Source organism: Bubalus bubalis, chromosome 11 (genome assembly GCF_019923935.1).
Source record: "Bubalus bubalis isolate 160015118507 breed Murrah chromosome 11, NDDB_SH_1, whole genome shotgun sequence".
Classification (NCBI taxonomy): domain Eukaryota; kingdom Metazoa; phylum Chordata; class Mammalia; order Artiodactyla; family Bovidae; genus Bubalus; species Bubalus bubalis.
Window position 1 is genome coordinate 19,914,404 of NC_059167.1, and position 18,852 is coordinate 19,933,255.

The 18,852-nt window shown below is 40.4% G+C and overlaps 1 long non-coding RNA gene across 1 annotated transcript; it reads left to right on the forward strand.

Moving 5' to 3' along the window:
• The first annotated feature begins 353 nt into the window (after positions 1-353).
• LOC112588004 lies at positions 354-7,077 on the forward strand. The gene is made up of 3 exons (XR_003112535.3): positions 354-1,047; positions 1,669-2,433; positions 7,021-7,077. It is a non-coding gene; the product is annotated as an uncharacterized LOC112588004 (long non-coding RNA).
• Positions 7,078-18,852: the final 11,775 nt, after the last annotated feature.

Below are 18,852 nucleotides of genomic sequence, written 5' to 3' on the forward strand. Positions count from 1 at the left end.
GGAATAATTAAGTAATTCTAACATTCATATTTCAAGTTCCGAAAAACAGAATCTGAAACAGGAAATAAAAAATCTTTAAGGGCATAACCCCCTAGGACATTTGCAACATTCCTTGGTTGGGAAATACTGCTACTGAACAATTTTAAGCATAATTTGGTCGCGTGTTAAAATAATCTCTCTGGCAACAGCTGCTGCTGCTAAGTCACTTCAGTCGTGTCCGACTCTGTGCAACCCCATAGACGGCAGCCCACCAGGCTCCCCCATCCCTGGGATTCTCCAGGCAAGAACACTGGAGTGGGTTGCCGTTTCCTTCTCCAATGCATGAAAGTGAAAAGTGAAAGTGAAGTCGCTCAGTCGTGTCCAGTCTTCGTGACCCCATGGACTGCAGCCCACCAGGCTCCTCCATCCATGGGATTTTCCAGGCAAGAGTACTGGAGTGGGGTGCCATCACCTTCTCCGCTGGCAACAGCAGTGGGGAATGAATTAAAGAGTGGTAAACCTGATGCTAAAGAGGCCTGATAAATGGTTACTGATGATTCCAGCAAGAAGTAAGAAGGGTTTACACCTGGGCAACAGCGGTGGGCAGTGGATTAGCAGATCAGATGAAGAAGAAAGATCTCGAAGTTACAACAGTTCGTCTACAATTTTATAAACACTGATGCACTTGGGCCGCCTGAAGTGTGTAGTGCTGTTTGTCCTAAACTAATGGCCCCCATCTTCTATGGGGAGCAATAACCATGCGTGCTGGGAAAACTATTTCTAGGTGCATCCTTGAGGGTGTTTCTGAAAGAGATTAGCATCTGAATTGGCAGACCATAGCCTCATCAGCGCAGCTGGGCATCATCAATTCTCTTAAGGACCTGAAAAAGACCAAAAGGTGGAGGAGGGGTGAGTTCACTCTCTGCCTGAGCCCAGATATTTCTCTCTTCCCACTTTTGGAGGTCAGTGCTCCTGGTTCTCAGGCCTTCAGACTTGGATTGATCTCCACCACTGGCTTCCCTTGTCTTCCAGATGGCAAGCTATGGGACTCCTTGCCTCCATAATCACGTGAGTCAATTTCTAATATATATAGGTTTTAAAAATATTTATTTATTCTGGCTGCACTGGGTCTCTGTTGCTGTGCACAGCCTTTCTCTAGTTGTGGCAAGTGGAGGCTACTGTCTAGGTGCAGCATGCGGGCTTCTCATTGCGGTGGCTTCTCCTGTGGAGTACAGGCTCTAGAGCTCAGGTTCAGTAGTTGAGGCACACGGCTTAGTGCCCCAAAGTATGTGGAATCTTCCAGACCAGGGCTTGAACCCATGTCACCTGCCTTGGTAGGTGGATTCTTAACCAATGACAACCAGGGAAGTCTAATTTTATGTACATTCAAATATATTTATTTGTTTATATGTATTTATTTATAAATATCCTATTGGTTCTGTTTCTCTGGAGAACCCTGCCTAATACACATGTATTTTTCCATATTTTACTTGCCATCACAACAGCATAGTGGGAGGGAAAATATTAGAAGTAAAGACACAACTGAAAAGGAGAGGCTGAGTTGGGGATGAGAATGCAAACAGGAGACACAGCTTTCCCAGGAAACAGCATTAAACAGACTCCCAAGAATGGAGTCCTGGAAGGTAGCAACAAAGTTCAGTACTCTAAATGCCTGTGTCCCTCCCTAAGGCCAGCTGAGTCACCACAGAGGAGAGGAAATGATAGAGAAGTTCCAAATTCCACAGAAGTGGGTCAGTGAAGAGCTCCTGGAAGCCCATGCTCGCCCTGGTGTGTGCAAATCCTGAGTGACCACCCAGCCTTTAGTCCTGACTGCTAGGTTGTCCTACCTCATCTGCGAGGCAGGAGGTGACCTCATGTGTCCTCGACTCAAGCAAGACCTAGTCACGTGAGGCTACAACTTGTAATTCTTCCTGGAAGCTTCCAGAAACAGAAGACTGTTCTTATTCTAAAATCCTAACAGATTGAAGAGGATCGTCTCCTGGTCACACTGACAGTCCTCCCAGTAAAGGGATTTTTACTGAAGCACCATTGTTCTCTGCCGCATGTTCAAACAGATAATTCCCTAGAAAGACAATTTCTTCTCTGGGCTATTGCAAACTGCCTTTCTGCTCACCCTTCCTCATGATCAAATTAACCCTCACTCCCATGGAGAGAACCTACTGCTACACCAGGGCAGAGACTACTAGCTGACTACCCAACATCCATTCCCCTCCTTCACTAGTGACAACTCTGATCTTATCTTGGGCTGCATTGGGCCCAGCAAAAAATGACATTTCCCAACTTTCCTTGCAGATTGGGCTACCAATGTGACTAAGATCTGGCCAATGAGAGGAAGCATATATGCATCCCCAAAGAAAACTCATTAAAAGGACTTGATTCAATTGAAAGGTTTTTTGCAAATCCTCCCCTTCATCGTTCTTGTTCCATTGGAAGGTAAACAAACTGGTTGGAAGTCCATCAGCTAAGACCCGGGAGGTGACCCTAAGGATGTATACTGTATGCTAAGGATGAAGGAGTAGAAAAATAGAAGGCTGAGGTCCCTATTGTGTTTAAATGATGGTGGTCAAAACAGCTCCTGACTGAAATGCCAATGAGTTCTAATAAGTTTAGAATGACTCTTTACTCTTTTCCATCTTTTTCTTGTGTCATGTGTTAAAGAAAATGGCTGTTTTAACAGGTGTTAATGGTTTTTCCTGTGGTCATGTATAGATGTGAGAGTTGGACTGTGAAGAAGGCTGAGTGCCGAAGAATTGATGCTTTTGAACTGTGGTGTTGGAGTCCCTTGGACTTCAAGGAGATCCAACCAGTCCATTCTGAAGGAGATCAGCCCTGGGATTTCTTTGGAAGGAATGATGCTAAAGCTGAAATTCCAGTACTTTGGCCACCTCATGCGAAGAGTTGACTCATTGGAAAAGACTCTGATGCTGCGAGGGATTGGGGGCAGGAGGAGAAGGGGACGGCAGAGGATGAGATGGCTGGATGGCATCACTGACTCGATGGATGTGAGTCTGAGTGAACTCCGGGAGTTGGTGATGGACAGGGAGGCCTGGCGTGCTGCAATTCATGGGGTCGCAAGGAGTCGGACACGACTGAGCAACTGAACTGAACAGTGATTAACACCTACTTTCTTCTCTCAGTTCAGTTTGGTCACTCAGTCATGTCTGACTCTTTGCGACCCCATGGACTGCAGCACACCAGGCTTCTCTGTCCATCATCAACTCCCAGAACTTGCTCAAACTCATGTCTATCGAGTTGGTGATACCACCCAACCATCTCATCCTCTGTTGTCCCCTTCTCCTCCTGCCTTCAATCTTTCCCAGCATCAAGGTCTTTTCCAAGGAGTCAGTTCTTCGCATCAGGTGGCCAAGGAGTCAGTTTTTTGCATCAGGTGGCCAAAGTATTGTAGTTTCAGCTTCAAAGTCAGTCCTACCAATGAACACCCAGGACTGATCTCCTTTAGGATGGACTGGTTGGATCTCCTTGAAGTCCAAGGGACTCTCAAGAGTTTCCTCCAACACCACAGTTCAAAAGCATCAATTCTTCAGTGCTCAGCTTTCTTCACAGTCCAACTCTCACATCCATACATGACCACTGGAAAAACCATAGCCTTGACTAGATGGACCTTTGTTGGCAAAGTAATGTCTCTGCTTTTTAATATGCTGTCTAGGTTGATCGTAGCTTTTCTTCCAAGGAGCAAGGGTCTTTTAATTTCATGACAATAGTCACCATCTGTGGTGATTTTGGAGCCCAAAAATAAAGTCTGTCACTGTTTCCATTGTTTCCCCATCTATTTACCATGAAGTGATGGGACTGAATGCCATGATCCTCTCTAATAATCCTATAATCTTTTCAGCATTTGAGATTGAGTTTTACCCAAATTTATATATTGGAAGCAATTAAATAATGTCTATTATTATGTTTATTTTTTTAAATTAACATGTATGTACAGTTCTATGGATTTTAACATATATATTGATTTCAGTAGCTGCTACCACAGTCTAGATACAAAATAGTTCTGTCACCCTCAAAACAGTGGCTTCTGTTATCTTTGTAATCACACCTTCACACCACCTGTAATCTGTTCTGTCACTATGCTTTAGTCCTTTCAAGAATATCATATAATGGAATAATACAAAGGATAATCTTTTCATAGTGGCTTTTTTGATTTAACATGATGTCTTGAAGACTATGCAGGTTGTTACATGTATCAGTAGATTCAGTTCTTTTTTGTTGCTGAGTAAAATTCAATTGTGTGGACATACCATAGTTTGTTAGTGATCCATCTTTTAATGGGTTATTTCCAGCTTTGGTCAACTTTCAATAGAGCTGCATGAACAAAAGTTTTTATTTCTCTAGGGAAAATACCTAGGAGGGTGACTGTTTTTATACACTGTGCATACAAGACCTTTATATGTGATTTACAAATATTTTACCCTAGTGTGTGGTATGTATTTTCATTCTGTTAACATTAGAGCAAAACTTTTAAATTTTGAAGTCTAATTTATCATTATTTTCTATTGTGTATCATGCGTTGGATTCTTTGCCTATCCTAGGTCTTGAAGACTTTCTCCAATGTTTTCCTATAAAAATTCTGTGGTTTTATGTTTCACACTTAGATCCATGATCAATTTGACTTAATTGTTGTGTAGGTGTGAAGGTTATGGAGCTTCACATGTGGTGCAGTGGTAAAGAATCCGTCTGCCAGTGCAGGAGATGTAAGAGAGTTGGGTTCAATCCCAGGGTCAGGAAGACTCCCTGGAGTAGGAAATGGCAACCCACTCCAGTATTCTTGCCTGGAAAAATCCCATGGAGAGAGGAGCTTGGCAGGCTACAATCCATGGGGTCACAAAGTGACGGACACAACTAAATGACTGAGCACACACATACAAGTGTGAAGGTTAGGTTGAATTTTTTTTTTTTTTTTTTTTTTTTTTTGCACATAGACATCCAGTTGTTCCAACACTATTTGCTGAAAAGATGTTTTCTCCTTAGTATTGCCTTTGAACCTCTTCAAACATCAATTGATCATATTTGCGTAAATCTATTTCTGATCTCTCTATGCTGTCTCACTGCTCTGTTGTGTGCCTCTTCACCAGTACTACACTATCTTGATTTCTATAGCTGTATAGTAAGTCTTAGAATAATATAGTGTGATTCCTCAAACTTTATTTACTTTTACTAAAGTATAGTTTATTTACAATGTTGTGTAGTATCTGTATAGAACAAAGTTGATTCAGTTACAGAGATACATTATTTTTCAGATTCTTTTCCACTATAGTTTATAATATTATATACTAGTTTTCTGTGTTATGTAGTAGGACCTTGTTGTTTTTCTCATTTTATATATAGTATTTTGCTTCTGCTAATCTGAAACTACTAATCTATCCCTTCCCTTAACCTTTCCCCTTCGGTAACCATAAGTGTATTCCTATGTCTGTGAGTCTGCTTCTGTTTTGTATATAAGTCCATTTGCAACATTTTTTTAGATTCCACATGTAATGATATATTTTTTTTCTCTGTTTGACTTAGCATGATAATCTCTAGGTCCATTGATGTTGTTTCAAATGGCATTACTTGACTCTTGTTTGTGGCAGAGTGATATTTCATTGTATATGTATACCACATCTTCCTTATAGATTCATCTGTTGGTGGACATTTAGTCTGTCTCCATGTCTTGGCTGTTGTAAATAGTGTAGCTGTGAACACTAGGGTGCATGTATTTTCAAATTAGAGTTTTCTCTGGATATATGCCCAGGAATGGGATTGCTGGATCATATGATAACTCTATTTAGTTTTTTTGAGTAACCTCTATACTGTTTTCCATAGTGGCTTCATCAATTTACTTCCCCACCAACAGTGTAGGAAGGTTCCCTTTTCTCCACACTCTCTCTAGGATTTGTTATTTGTAGACATTTTGACGATGGCCATTCTGACCCACATGAGGTGGTATCTTGTAGTTTTGATTTGCATTTCTCTAATTAGCAATGTTGAATATCTTTTCATGTGCCTGTTGGTCATCTGGATGTCTTTGGAGACCTAAATGTCTATTTAGGTCTTCTGCCCATGTTTTGATTGGGTTGTTTATTTTATTTATTTATTTATTTTTGGTTATTGAGCCATATGAGCTGTTTGTATATTTTGGAAATTAATCCCTTGTCAGAAAAAATACTTAAAAGTATTTTCTCCCAGTCCATAGGTTGTTTTTCTATTTGTGGTTTCCTTTGCTTATAAGGTTGCTTAGGTCCCATTGATTTATTTCTGCTTTTATTTTTATTGCCTTGGGAGACTGACATAAGAAAACATTCAGTTCAGTTCAGTTGCTCAGTCGTGTCTGACTCTTTGCAACCCCATGAATCACAGCACGCCAGGCCTCCCTATCCATCACCAACTCCCAGAGTTCACTCAAACTCATGTCCGTCGAGTCGGTGATGCCATCCACCCATCTCATCTTCTGTCATCCCCTTCTCCTCCTGCCCCCAATCCCTCCCAGCATCAGAGTCTTTTCCAATGAGTCAACTCTTCGCATGAAGTGCCCAAAGTACTGGAGTTTCAGCTTTAGCATCATTCCTTCCAAGGAACATCCAGGACTGATCTCCTTTAGAATGAACTGGTTGGATCTCCTTGCAGTCCAAGGGACTCTCAGGAGTCTTCTCCAATGTCACAGTTCAAAAGCATCAATTCTTCAGTGCTCAGCTTTATTCACAGTCCAACTCTCACATCCATACATGACCCCTGGAAAAACCATAGCTTTGACTAGACAGACCTTTGTTGGCAAAGTAATGTCTCTGCTTTTCAATATACTATCTAGGTTGGTCATAACTTTCTTTCCAAGGAGTAAGTGTCTTTTAATTTCATGGCTGCAGTCACCATCTGCAGTGATTTTGGAGCCCAGAAAAATAGTCAGCCACTGTTTCCCCATCTATTTCCCACGAAGTCATGGAACCAGATGCCATGATCTTCGTTTTCTGAATGTTGAGCTCTAAGCCAACTTTTTCACTCTCCTCTTTCACTTTCATCAAGAGGTGCCGGGAGCCAGCATGAGGAATTCCGCACGTGGCAAAGGTCATGAGGAAGGAGGCTTGGCATACGCAAAGGCAGGATCGAGACTCAGGAGTCCCCCTGGAAATTCTCGAGCATCTACCCCCAAAACCAGAGTCTGCCTACTTTACTGCTTTGTGCTCTCACCTACACCTCTGACTTTACGAGGGGCTGTCCCCTAAAAAGAGTTAACTTACAGCTCCAGTTAATAAAGTTCTGGGCGTGACAAGAGTGTTTCAACCTACAAACTCCTTTGGAAGTCCTCTAGCCTGCCTGAATAGGTTCTTCTGGCCACATGTGATTGTTCAGAGCCTCCCAACCGTGAGAGACATGAGATGTTCTAAACTGTCTAAATACATATTCCTTTGAGCAGTTAAAAGATTGATTAGAAATTGTATTGGTGAAGGGTTTTTCACTTGTTGGGCCAATGTTTGCTGCTAAGTTTCCATATCCCTTACCTACTGTGTCCCTGGCAGTGTATTGATTAATGTAATTGGTGTATAGGAATGTAAGTAGTAGCTTTAATGTTTGTAACCTTGGACCCTTGAGTTAATTCTTTTTCTTGTTATAGCCCACCACACCTTTGCCCTATAGGAATGCAACTTTATCTAATGCTTTCCGAGGGTGGTGCCTGATTTTAGAATAATCACCTTTAGAGAAAAATAAGTTTTCTGAAGAAAGGATCTTAAAATGTTGACAGGACCCCTGGCCAGAAGATAGTGTAAATCACCTAAACTTTTGCATATGATAAGTTTTCAGGAAGAAAGCCTGGCTTTGATTAGGATCAAGGACTGCTGTCCTTGCATGACTCTACCCCTTCCCCCATTATCCTCTATGCACAACTTAAGGTATAAAAACTACTTTGGAAAATAAAGTGCGGGCCTTGTTCACTGAAACTTGGTCTCCCCATGTCGTTCTTTGTCTCAACTTCTGGCTGAATTCCCATCTGGAGCATGGAGGCTCGTCAAGCCTACTAATTATGCCTGGGCTTCTAAGATCTGACCAGGAAGGCCTTAGTGTCTCCTCTCCTTCGGGAGAGCGGGGGGACGCCTGCAGCCTACGTAGGTGACATAAATTCCTTGCCTTGGAATTTTATTAACTTTTCACATAAACCAAGTTATTCAGCCTCTTTTCTCCACTGAATTTTCCTGATGAGCTATCCTTATTCTATTACTCTTTATATCTCTAATTAATATTTAATTAAAGTGATTTTATCCAGTTCGATGACACCATCCCCACTTCTAATTCCCTGGATCCACTGGGGCTGGACCCCGGCAAAGAGGCTTTTTAGTTCCTCTTTACTTTCTGCCATAAGGGTGGTGTCATCTGCATATCTGAGGTTATTGATATCTCTCCTGGCAGTCTTGATTCCAGCTGTGCTTCTTCCAGCCCAGCATTTCTCATGATGTACTCTGCATAGAAGTTAAATAAGCAGGGTGACAATATACACCCTTGATGTATTCCTTTTCCTATTTGGAACCAGTCTGTTGTTCCATGTCTAGTTCTAATTGTTGCTTCCTGACCTGCATATAGGTTTCTCAAGAGGCAGGTCAGGTGGTCTGGTATTCCCATGTCTTTCAGAATTTTCCACAGTTTATTGTGATCCACATAGTCAAAGGCTTTGGCATAGTCAACAAAGCAGAAATAGATGTTTTTCTGGAACTCTCTTGCTTTTTCCATGATTTGTGTCAGAGAATGTTTTGCCTAAGTTCTTTTCTAGGAGTTTTATGGTATCATGTCTTATATTTAAGTCTTTAAGTCATTTTGAGTTTATTTTTGTGTATGGTGTGAGGGAGTGTTCTAACTTCATTGATTTACATGCAGCTGTCCAGCTTTCGCAACACCACTTGCTGAAGAGACTGTCTTTCTTCATTGTATATTCTTGCTTCTTGTGTCAAAGACTACTTAACTGTAGGTATATGGGTTTGTTTCCAGTCTCTCCCTTCTCTTCCATTGAGTCACGTCTGTTTTTGGCCAGTACTATGCTGTTTGGTTACAGAAGTTTTGTAGCACTGCCTGAAGCCTGGGAGGGCATGCTGCCAGGTTTGGTCATTTTCCTCAGCATTTCTTTGGCAATTCTGGGTCTTTTGTGGCTCCATATAAATGTTAAGATTATGTGTTCTAGTTCTGTGAAAAATTTCATGGGTAACTTGATAAGGATTGCATTAAATCTGTAGATTGCTTTATGTAATATGGCCCTTTTAACAATACTTTTCCAATCCTAAAGCATGAAATATCTTTCCATCTTTGGATAATCTTCAGTTTCCTTTATCAGTGTTCTACAGTTATGCCTGTGTAAGTCTGTTACCTCTTAGGTTAGGCTTATTCCTAAATTTTTTTTTTTTTTTGGTTGTGATTTTAAAAGTTTTTTTTTTAACTTTTCCTTTGTCATATTTCATTGTTAGTGTTAAGAAATGTGACAGATTTATAGAAATCTTGTATCCTGCTACCTTGCTGAAATCATTGATCCGTTCTAGTAGTTTTCGTGTGAAGTCTTTAGGGTTGAACTATTTCTTTTGCAAAATTGTTTTGGTTAGACTAGTTTCTTTGCATTCTATATAAGTTTTAGAATAAGCTGTCCATATCTACAAAATTTTCATATGAAATTTGTATTGGAATTATATTTGTACATTAATTTGTAGAGAGCTAACATTTTTACTATGTTGAGATTTCCAACTCAAACAAGGTTTATATCTGCATTTTTTTAGGTCTTTTCTTTCATGAGTTTTGTAGTTTTTCAGTGTACAAAATCTCTACATGTTTTGTTAGATTTGTACACCAATATTTCTTTCTGTCTTTGTCTTTTGGTGGGGGGTCATGGCACAGTGGTAAAGAATCTGCCTACCAGAGTAGGAGGCACAAGAGATGTGGTATGATCCCCAGGCCAGGAAGATCCCCTGGAGTATGAAATGGCAACCTGCTCATGGCAACCTGCTCCCGTATAAGTGCCTGGAAAATTCCACGGACAGAGGACCCTGGCAGGCTACAGTCCATGAACTCACAAAGAGTCACAATCATACCAATTGGTAAAGAAAAAAAACTTTAACAAAATGCAGCATTCAATCATGATACAAATTCTTGATCAACTAGAAATAGAAAGTAATATTTTCAACCTGATAAGAAAAAGCTATAAAAAAAAAAAAAAAACTGGATTGCTAACATCATACTTGTGAAAAAATGAATGTTTTCCTTTTAAGATCAGAACTAAGACTGGGATATCTACTCTCCTCATTCCTAGTCAACATGGTACTGAAATTCAGCTAGTGCAATGAGAAGAAAGACTGTATGATCATATGGTTTTTTTTCCTTATATTTTTAATATGGTGGATTGCATTGATTGCTATTTGAAAATTGAATCAGTCTTCTTGCATTACCAGGATAAAATCCACTTGGTCATAATGAGACAGATAAATAGCCAGATGGGTGGTGGATAGATAGAATGTGCTGGATTTAATTCTATAATACCTCACTGGAAAATTTTGCACCTATGTTCATAAGGGATATTGGTCTATAGTTTTCTTCTAATCTCTTTCCTAGCTTCGAAATCAGAGTAATTAAGTAATCATACAATAGATGGGAAATATTCCTTCCTGTTTTTTTTCTTTTTTTTTTGGAAGAGAGAGTATAAAATTGGTGCTATTTCTTCTCTAAATGATTGATAAAATTTGCCAGTGAAACTATTGAGGCCTGGAGATTTCTTTTACAGAAGGTCATTCATTATCTATAAATTCAATCTATTTAGTACTTATCAGGCTATTCAAGTTGTTTTATTTTGGGTGAGTTTTTATAATTTGTGATTTTCAAAGAACTATTAAAAGTCCATTTCATCTGAATTGGTTGAGTTTCTATCTCTAGAGTTGTTTTAGTATTCCCTTATTCTTTGCAGGGTCTGCAGTGATATCTTTTTCATCCCTAGGTAATTTGTTGTGGGGTGACCAACCATCCCAAATTGCTCATGAATGGGGAATTTCCTGGGATGCAGGACTTTCTGCTAGATCTGAAAGGCAGTGATTATTATCCTCTTTTTTTCCCCATCACTTTTGGCAGTCTTACTGTAAGATTGTTGATGGGAAAAAAAAAATGTGCAATCTAAAAGTTGAAAATTAATGTGTTACTCAATGGACTTACTGAGGTCTTAAAGTGATGGAGAGAGTCTCTCAGATAGCTCTGAGAGGTATTGTTCCAAAGTGGTGAGGGAGGTATCAGGATATAGTGAAGCTTTTGCACAGAAACCAGGTAATCCAAACATTTACTTTTAATTAAGGAAAATCAGACATCTCACATTAATGAACTCAATGCCTTTATATGGGAAGTAAACCCAGCAAGAGTCTGGATTTATGGGAATTATTCCCTTGAATGCACCTTAACTATCTGGGGCCAGTATCCTATGCTCTTCCATCTGAGTATCCTCACGCTGCATGACTGAGGGTGCCTGCAGTGGCTGATGGCTTGATGGCCTCATATCTTTTGTTTACTGATATGGCAGGTGACCTTCTTTGTCCACAAGTTTATGAATATTTATCAAAACCAGGTTTTTTATTTTATTGATTTTTCATTTTACCTGTTTTCAGGTAACTTCTACTTTTATCTTTATTTCTTTCCTTATGCTTGCTTTGGGTTTATTTTGTTGTTGTTTTCCTAGTTCCTTAAGATAGGAGTCGAGATTATTCATCTGAAACACTTATTTTCTAATATAAGCATTTAATGCTATAAATTTCCCTTTATCTCCTGCTTTAGTGGCATTAAACAAATCTCAAAATGTTATATTTTCATTTATATTCAGTTTAAAATATTTCCTACTTTGAGACGTTCTTTGATACATGGATTATTTAGAAGGGTTTGATTTTTCAAATGTTTGGGGATTTTTCTAATTTTTGTTACTGAATTCTATTTTAAACCCATTATGATTAGAGAATGTACTTGTATGATTTCAATTCTTTTTATCTGGTTAGGGTATCTTTTGTGATCCAGAACATAGTCTATCCTGGAAAATGTTTCAAGTGTACTTATAAAGATAGCTAAACTCCAGTGCCTGCCTACCACTGAATTAGCAATGGGACATCTGGTAAATCCCCCCTCTGACAAGGCCCTCTGTTTTCATTGTCTATAAAATGAGAACAGTAAATTAGATCATCTCTAAAAGTTCCCCTCTATCTTTAATATGTACCCCCTCACTTCCATAAGTAAATAGGAATTCAGTTCAGTTCAATCACTCAGTCGTGTCCAACTCTTTGTGACCCCATGAACTGCAGCATGCCAGGCCTCCCTGTCCATCACCAACTCCCGGAGTCCACCCATACCCATGTCCATTGAGTCGGTGATGCCATCCAGCCATCTCATCCTCTGTTGTCCCCTTCTCCTCCTGCCCTCAATCTTTCCCAGCATCAGGGTCTTTTCCAATGAGTCAGGTCTTGACATCAGGTGGTCAAATTGGAGTTTCAGCTTCAAAATCAGTCCTACCAGTGAACACCCAGGACTGATCTCCTTTAGGATGGACTGGTTGGATCTCCTTGCGGTCCAAGGGACTCTCAAGAGTCTTTTCCAACACCACAGTTCAAAAGCATCTATTATTCTATGCTCAGCTTTCTTTATAGTCCAACTCTCACATCCATACATGACCACTGGAAAAACCATAGCCTTGACTAGATGGACCTTTCCTGGTAAAGTAATGTCTCTGCTTTTGAATATGCTGTCTAGGTTGGTCATAACTTTCCTTCCAAGGAGTAAGCATCTTTTAATTTAATGGCTGCAATCACCATCTGTAGTGATTTTGGAGCCCAGAAAAATAAAGTCGGACACTGTTTCTACTGTTTCCCCATCTATTTGCCATGAAGTGATGGGACCAGATGCCATGATCTTCGTTTTCTGAATGTTGAGCTTTAAGCCAACTTTTTCACTCTCCTCTTTCACTTTAATCAAGAGTCTCTTTAGTTACTCTTCACTTTTTGCCATAAGAGTGGTGTCATCTGCATATCTGAGGTTATTGATATTTCTCCCAGCAATCTTGATTCCAGCTTGTGCTTCCTCCAGCCCAGCATTTCTCATGATGTACTCTGCATAGAAGTTAATAAGCAGGGTGACAATGTATAGCCTTGACATACTCCTTTTCCTATTTTGAACCAGTCTGTTGTTCCATGTCCAGTTCTAACTGTTGCTTCCTGACCTGCATATAGGTTTCTCAAGAGGCAGGTCACGTGGTCTGGTATTCCTATCTCTTCCCGAGTTTTCCACAGTTTATTGTGATCCACACAGTCAAAGGCTTTGGCATACTCAATAAAGCAGAAATAGATGTTTTTCTGGAACTCTCTTGCTTTTTTGGTGATCCAGCAGATGTTGGCAATTTGATATCTGTTTCCTCTGCCTTTTCTAAAACCAGCTTGAACATCTGGAAGTTCACGGTTCACGTATTGCCGAAGCCTGGCTTGGAGAATTTTGAGCATTACTTTACTAACATGTGAGATGAGTGCAATTGTACAGTAGTTTGAGCATTCTTTGGCATTGCCTTTCTTTGGGGTTGGAATGAAAACTGAACTTTTCCAGTTATTAGATAGCTTCTATCTGCCATGAGTAACAGAAAAATTGTATTTTTATCTGCTCTGGAATGAATGGATGTAGAAAATACAACCTGCTCATAAAGACCTTTAGTTACCCAGAAGCCATGGCAAATTTGATCAAGTGCATATCAAAAATTCCTTTCTACAAGGCAATTTCCACAACTTAATAATGTTAAGTAAGGGGATATAGGAGAAGGCAATGGCACCCCACTCCAGAACTCTTGCCTGGAAAATCCCATGGACGGAGGAGCCTGGTGGGCTGCAGTCCATGGGGTCACAAAGAGTCAGACATGACTTTCACTTCACTTTCACTTTTATGCACTGGAGAAGGAAATGGCAACCCACTCCAGTGTTCTTGCCTGGAGAATCCCAGGGACAGGGGAGCCTGGTGAGCTGTCTATGGGGTCGCACAGAGTTGGACATGACTGAAGCGACTTAGCAGCAGCAGCAGCAGCAGCAAGGGGATATGAATTTGTCCATTTATTCTTCATCTAGAAAGTACAACCTCCTCATTCTCTTGCCAGTGAACCTAGTGGTACAATTTCTATTTTGTTCTGGAATCACAGAAATGATTCCATTACCTCTTTGTGAAGCAACCTATACGCAGCCCTTTATCTCTTCCTGGTCCATTTTCAGTTCAGTTCACTCAGTCATGGCTGACTCTGCAACTCCAAGGACTGCAGCACGCCAGGCATCCCTGTCTATCACCAACTCCCAGAGCTTTCTCAAACTCACGTCCATCGAGTTGGTGATGCCATCCAACCATCTTATCCTCTGTTGTCCCCTTTTCCTCCTACCTTCAATCTTTCCCAGCATCAGGGTCTTTTCTAATGAGGTGTCTCTTCATATCAGGTGGCTAAAGTATTGTAGCTTCAGTTTCAGCATCAGTCCTTCCAATGAATATTCAGGACTGATTTCCTTTAGGATTGGCTGGTTGGATCTCCTTGCAGTCCAAGGGACTCTCAAGAGTCTTCTCCAACACCACAGTTCAAAAGCAGTGATTCTTTGGCACTCAGCTTTCTTAAAGGTCCAATTCGCATCCATACATGACTACTGGAAAAACCATAACTTTAACTATATGGATCTTTGTCAGTAATATCTCTGCTTTTTAATACACTAAGTCTGTCATAGCTTTTCTTCCAAGGAGCAAGCATCTTTTAATTTCATGGCTGCAGTCACCATCTACAGTGATTTTGGAACCCTCCAAAATAAAGTCTGTCACTGTTTCCATTGTTTCCCCATCTATTTGCCATGAAGTGATGGGACCAGATGCCATGATCTTCGTTTTCTGAATGTTGATTTTTAAGCCAGCCTTTTTCACTCTCCTCTTTCACTTTCATCAAGAGGCTTTTTAGTTCCTCTTCACTTTTTGCCGTAAGGGTAGTGTCATCTGCATATCTGAGGTTATTGATATTTTCCCCAGCAATTTTGATTCCAGCTGTGCTTCATCTAGCCCAGCATTTTGCATAATGTACTCTGCATATAAGTTAAATAAGCAGGGTGATAATATACAGCCTTGACGTACTCCTTTCCCAATTCAGAACCAGTCCGTGGTTCCATGTTTGGTTCTAACTGTTGCTTCTTGACCTGGTCTATCTTAATAGCCATTTTGTTCTCAAATATTTCACCAGTATCACACTCATGAAACCTAAGAATAAATAAAAAGGATGGGATTTCAGAAATATATCCCAGAGCATCTCCATGAGTAAAAAATTGAAGAAGTCAGAGAAGTGAGAATGAAAAGGAGAGCATCAGCTCCAGTGGAAAGCTTATGAATCCTTGTCCCCATAACATGAACCTCAAAGGCAGGGTTTTATGTCTCTTCTATCATCCTACATGCCATTTTTGGGGACTCATGTTGCCTTGCCAAAAGCAGGCATTAAGAATTTTAGAAGGAACACTCACTTATTAAATGTCATCTGAAATCAAGAGACCAATCTCTCCCTGAAAAGGTTCAGCAGAGAGAGCTTACAACCAGGACCCTCTGGACATGGTGGAAAGCTTAACCTCAGGCACACATGACGGTAAGGGCCCGCAGAGGGCAGCAGTGTGGCAGGAATATGGAGGCAGGCCTGGAGAGGATGAGGCCAGTGGAAACTCTATCAACAGGAAACCATTGCGCTCTGCTCTTGGAAGAGCTTAACTATGAGCTGGAGCTTCACAAAATAAGGTGGGAATTTTCTTGAAGTTCAGATTTTTTTTAAAACGTTTTTATTATGAAGATTTTCACAAATGTGTACACACACACACACACACACAAAGTAGAGAGAAAAACATAGTGAACACATGTATCTATTCTCCGGATTCATCATTTATCAATATTCTGCCACACTTCCTTACCTACACCTATCTTCTTTCTTTCTTATGTTAGAGACAACTGGAGTTTAAAATTCCAGGACATGTGTTCTAGAGGTGAGATTCTGTGGATAGTCCCGCCCTGGTACAGTCCCACATTGCCCTTGAGGACCCCGGTTTCAATCCTTCTGCTCTGACACCCCTCGGTCATAAGCTAACCTCAGGATGGCAAGATGGGTGCCGCACTTCTAGGAATCATGTCAACATTCAGGCAGGAAGAAGATCCAGGTAAAGAGATGCATGCTAATAGGCCACTTTTTGCATTAGAGATGAAGACAGGGTACCAGGGGAACAGTAAAATTTGGGGTCCAAAAATAGGCTTTCCAAACCACATAAGAAATAAGGGAGAGTACCAAGAAGTCCAACTCAGGAAAAAAAAAAAAAAAAAAAAAAACGTGCTTTTATTGATTACTTCTTACAGCTCCAAATAAGACCAGGCCTTTATACAAATTATCTCATTAAATCTCCACAGCAACCCAATTGAGTAGGTGAAATAATTTTACAGATGATGAAATGAGACCTTGAGAAACCTAATAGCTGTCTCAAGGCTGCAGAGCTGATAAATGGTGGCTCCAAAGCCATCCCCTTTAGCTGCTCTCATTTCCTTATTAGTGATCTGCTCTGAGATACAGTAAATGTCCCTCATTGAAAAATCTATAATCCTTCCCATCGAAACCCACTATTATATATACATGATTCCGAACCCAGGCACACAGAAGTGCACATTATTCTTGTGGCCATTGCAGAATGCTGCCACCAGGCTGCTGGTCTATCTGTATCTACACCGGCACCCTCTGGGTAAAGGTCTGTGCTACCTCTGGGCAAAGGCTCCTGTGCCCAGGCACATCGGCTTAAAGAAATGGAGTCAAAACCTCTATAAAGTGATTGTTTTTCTGATCTTTCCAACAAAAGAAAATGCATGTAGATCCACTGGGGCTCAAAGTGACCTTCTGTCAAGGGCCTCTGAATTGTCTTCAAAGAAAGAAAATATTGCTTTGTGTACAGCACTTGGGATGGTTTAGTCATGAACTGCACATAAAAGCAAAGATAAGAGATCTGATAAAGTCCAAAATTCTTTTTTTAACATTTTATTATAAAAGTTCTCAAAAGTACACAAAAGAAGAGAGAATAATATAATGAATCCATGTGCCCATCCTCTGATTCAACAGTTACTCACTTGTGCTGCTTGCTTCATCCATTTCTTTTTATCTGTCTTCCTTTTTTGTGAATATTTTTCTAACTGGTTCTCCTGATCAGGTCATTTTGCCCCTAAATCTTTCTATATGTATGCCTAATAAGTAGACATTTTCTTTGATAAACACACAACCATTTTCACAAGCAGTGGTATTAACACCCACTCTATATTCAAATTTCCAATTGTCTCAAAAATCTTTTAATCATTGGTTTCTTCAAAACGGGATCTAAACAAAATCAAGTCACTGCTTTTGACTATTAGTTTGCTTAAATCTCTTCTAAGCAAGAGTAATGTTAGCATCTAAACAACGTCAGCAAGGTTTGACTTCAACTTCTTCAGCTCCTCAAACATGTTCTCTCTCATTTCTAAGCTTTTGCATTTACAGTGCTTTCTGCCTGAAATATGTTCCCAACCTTGTCCAGCTTTCAGGTCAGATGTTCTTCCTTCTATGTAGTGGGGCCCTACCAGAGCTTCTCTTATTAAATGCAGAGTCTGATTTAACACTTCTGGGGCAGGGAATGAGATCCTGAATTTCTATTTTTTTCCTTTGTTTTTTTTTTCTTTCTGGCTGTGCCATACAGTATGTGGGATCTTAGTTCCCCAAATAGGAATTGAACCTGTGCCCCCTGCAGTGGAAGTGTGGAGTCTTAACCACATGACCAGTGGGGAAGTCCTGAGATTTTGCATTTCTAACAAGCTCTGTAGTTATAGCAATGTTGCTGGTCTAAGGACCATTCTTTGAGTAGTAAGAGATTACAGTATTCCCTGCTTCCTTTGTCAGAGTGCTTATCACACTGTATAGTAATGGCCTCTTTGAATATCTGTGTTCCCTCTAGACCAAGGGTGGGCAAACTACTGGAGATTTTGGGACACAACCATGCCCTTTTGCTTATATCTTATATATGGCTGCTTTCAAGGTATAACAGCAAACTTGAGGAGTTGTGAGAGAGACAGTATGTCCCCAAAAGCCTAAAATACTTACCTTCTGGCCCTTCATGAAAACTTTCCTGACCTTGCTCTAGACTGTAGTGCAGAGGTGATGGTTTTTCACTCGAACATCTGAGAACCCAGCCCAGGGCTTCATTCTTACTTGTTACTCAAGAAGTAGTTGTTCAGTCACGAATAACAGTGGTATCTGACAGTAACTGAGAGTTTGCCATATGCCAGGCACTGTCCTAAATGCTTTACATGCAGCGTCTCATTTAATTCCCACAACAACCCTGTGTAGGAGATAGAATGTTCCCACATTTCAGAAGAAACAAAAGCTTAGAGGTTCTTGTCCTGCCCAAGTTTAAAGTACCAACAAACCAATGTAATGTGACTGCTACATTTGAAAGAACCAATTGAAAATGGTGGCTGCAGAAAGCCAGGCAAAGATATTTATCCTGGACCCACTTGGGACAGCCTGGGTCAATCTCTGTAAAATGGCTACAAAGGGACTGGCTAAAAATTCAAAACCTCCTTAGTGTCTACATGCACATATGTTAGGTCAGTTGCACATATACACAAACACCCAAAAGCACCTTCTTTGTAATAAAGACTACTCAATTATAATGGGCCCTGGTAACTCTTCTAAGAGCCCAGAGCAAAATCAGCACTTAAGAGGATAGCACTATGAGACCAAAAACCGCCTGGGGGTGCCTTTCCCTTTGTAGTTCTTTCTACGAACCACCCAAAACTACCCCAGTAGCACCTTCCCCAGCCCTAAGC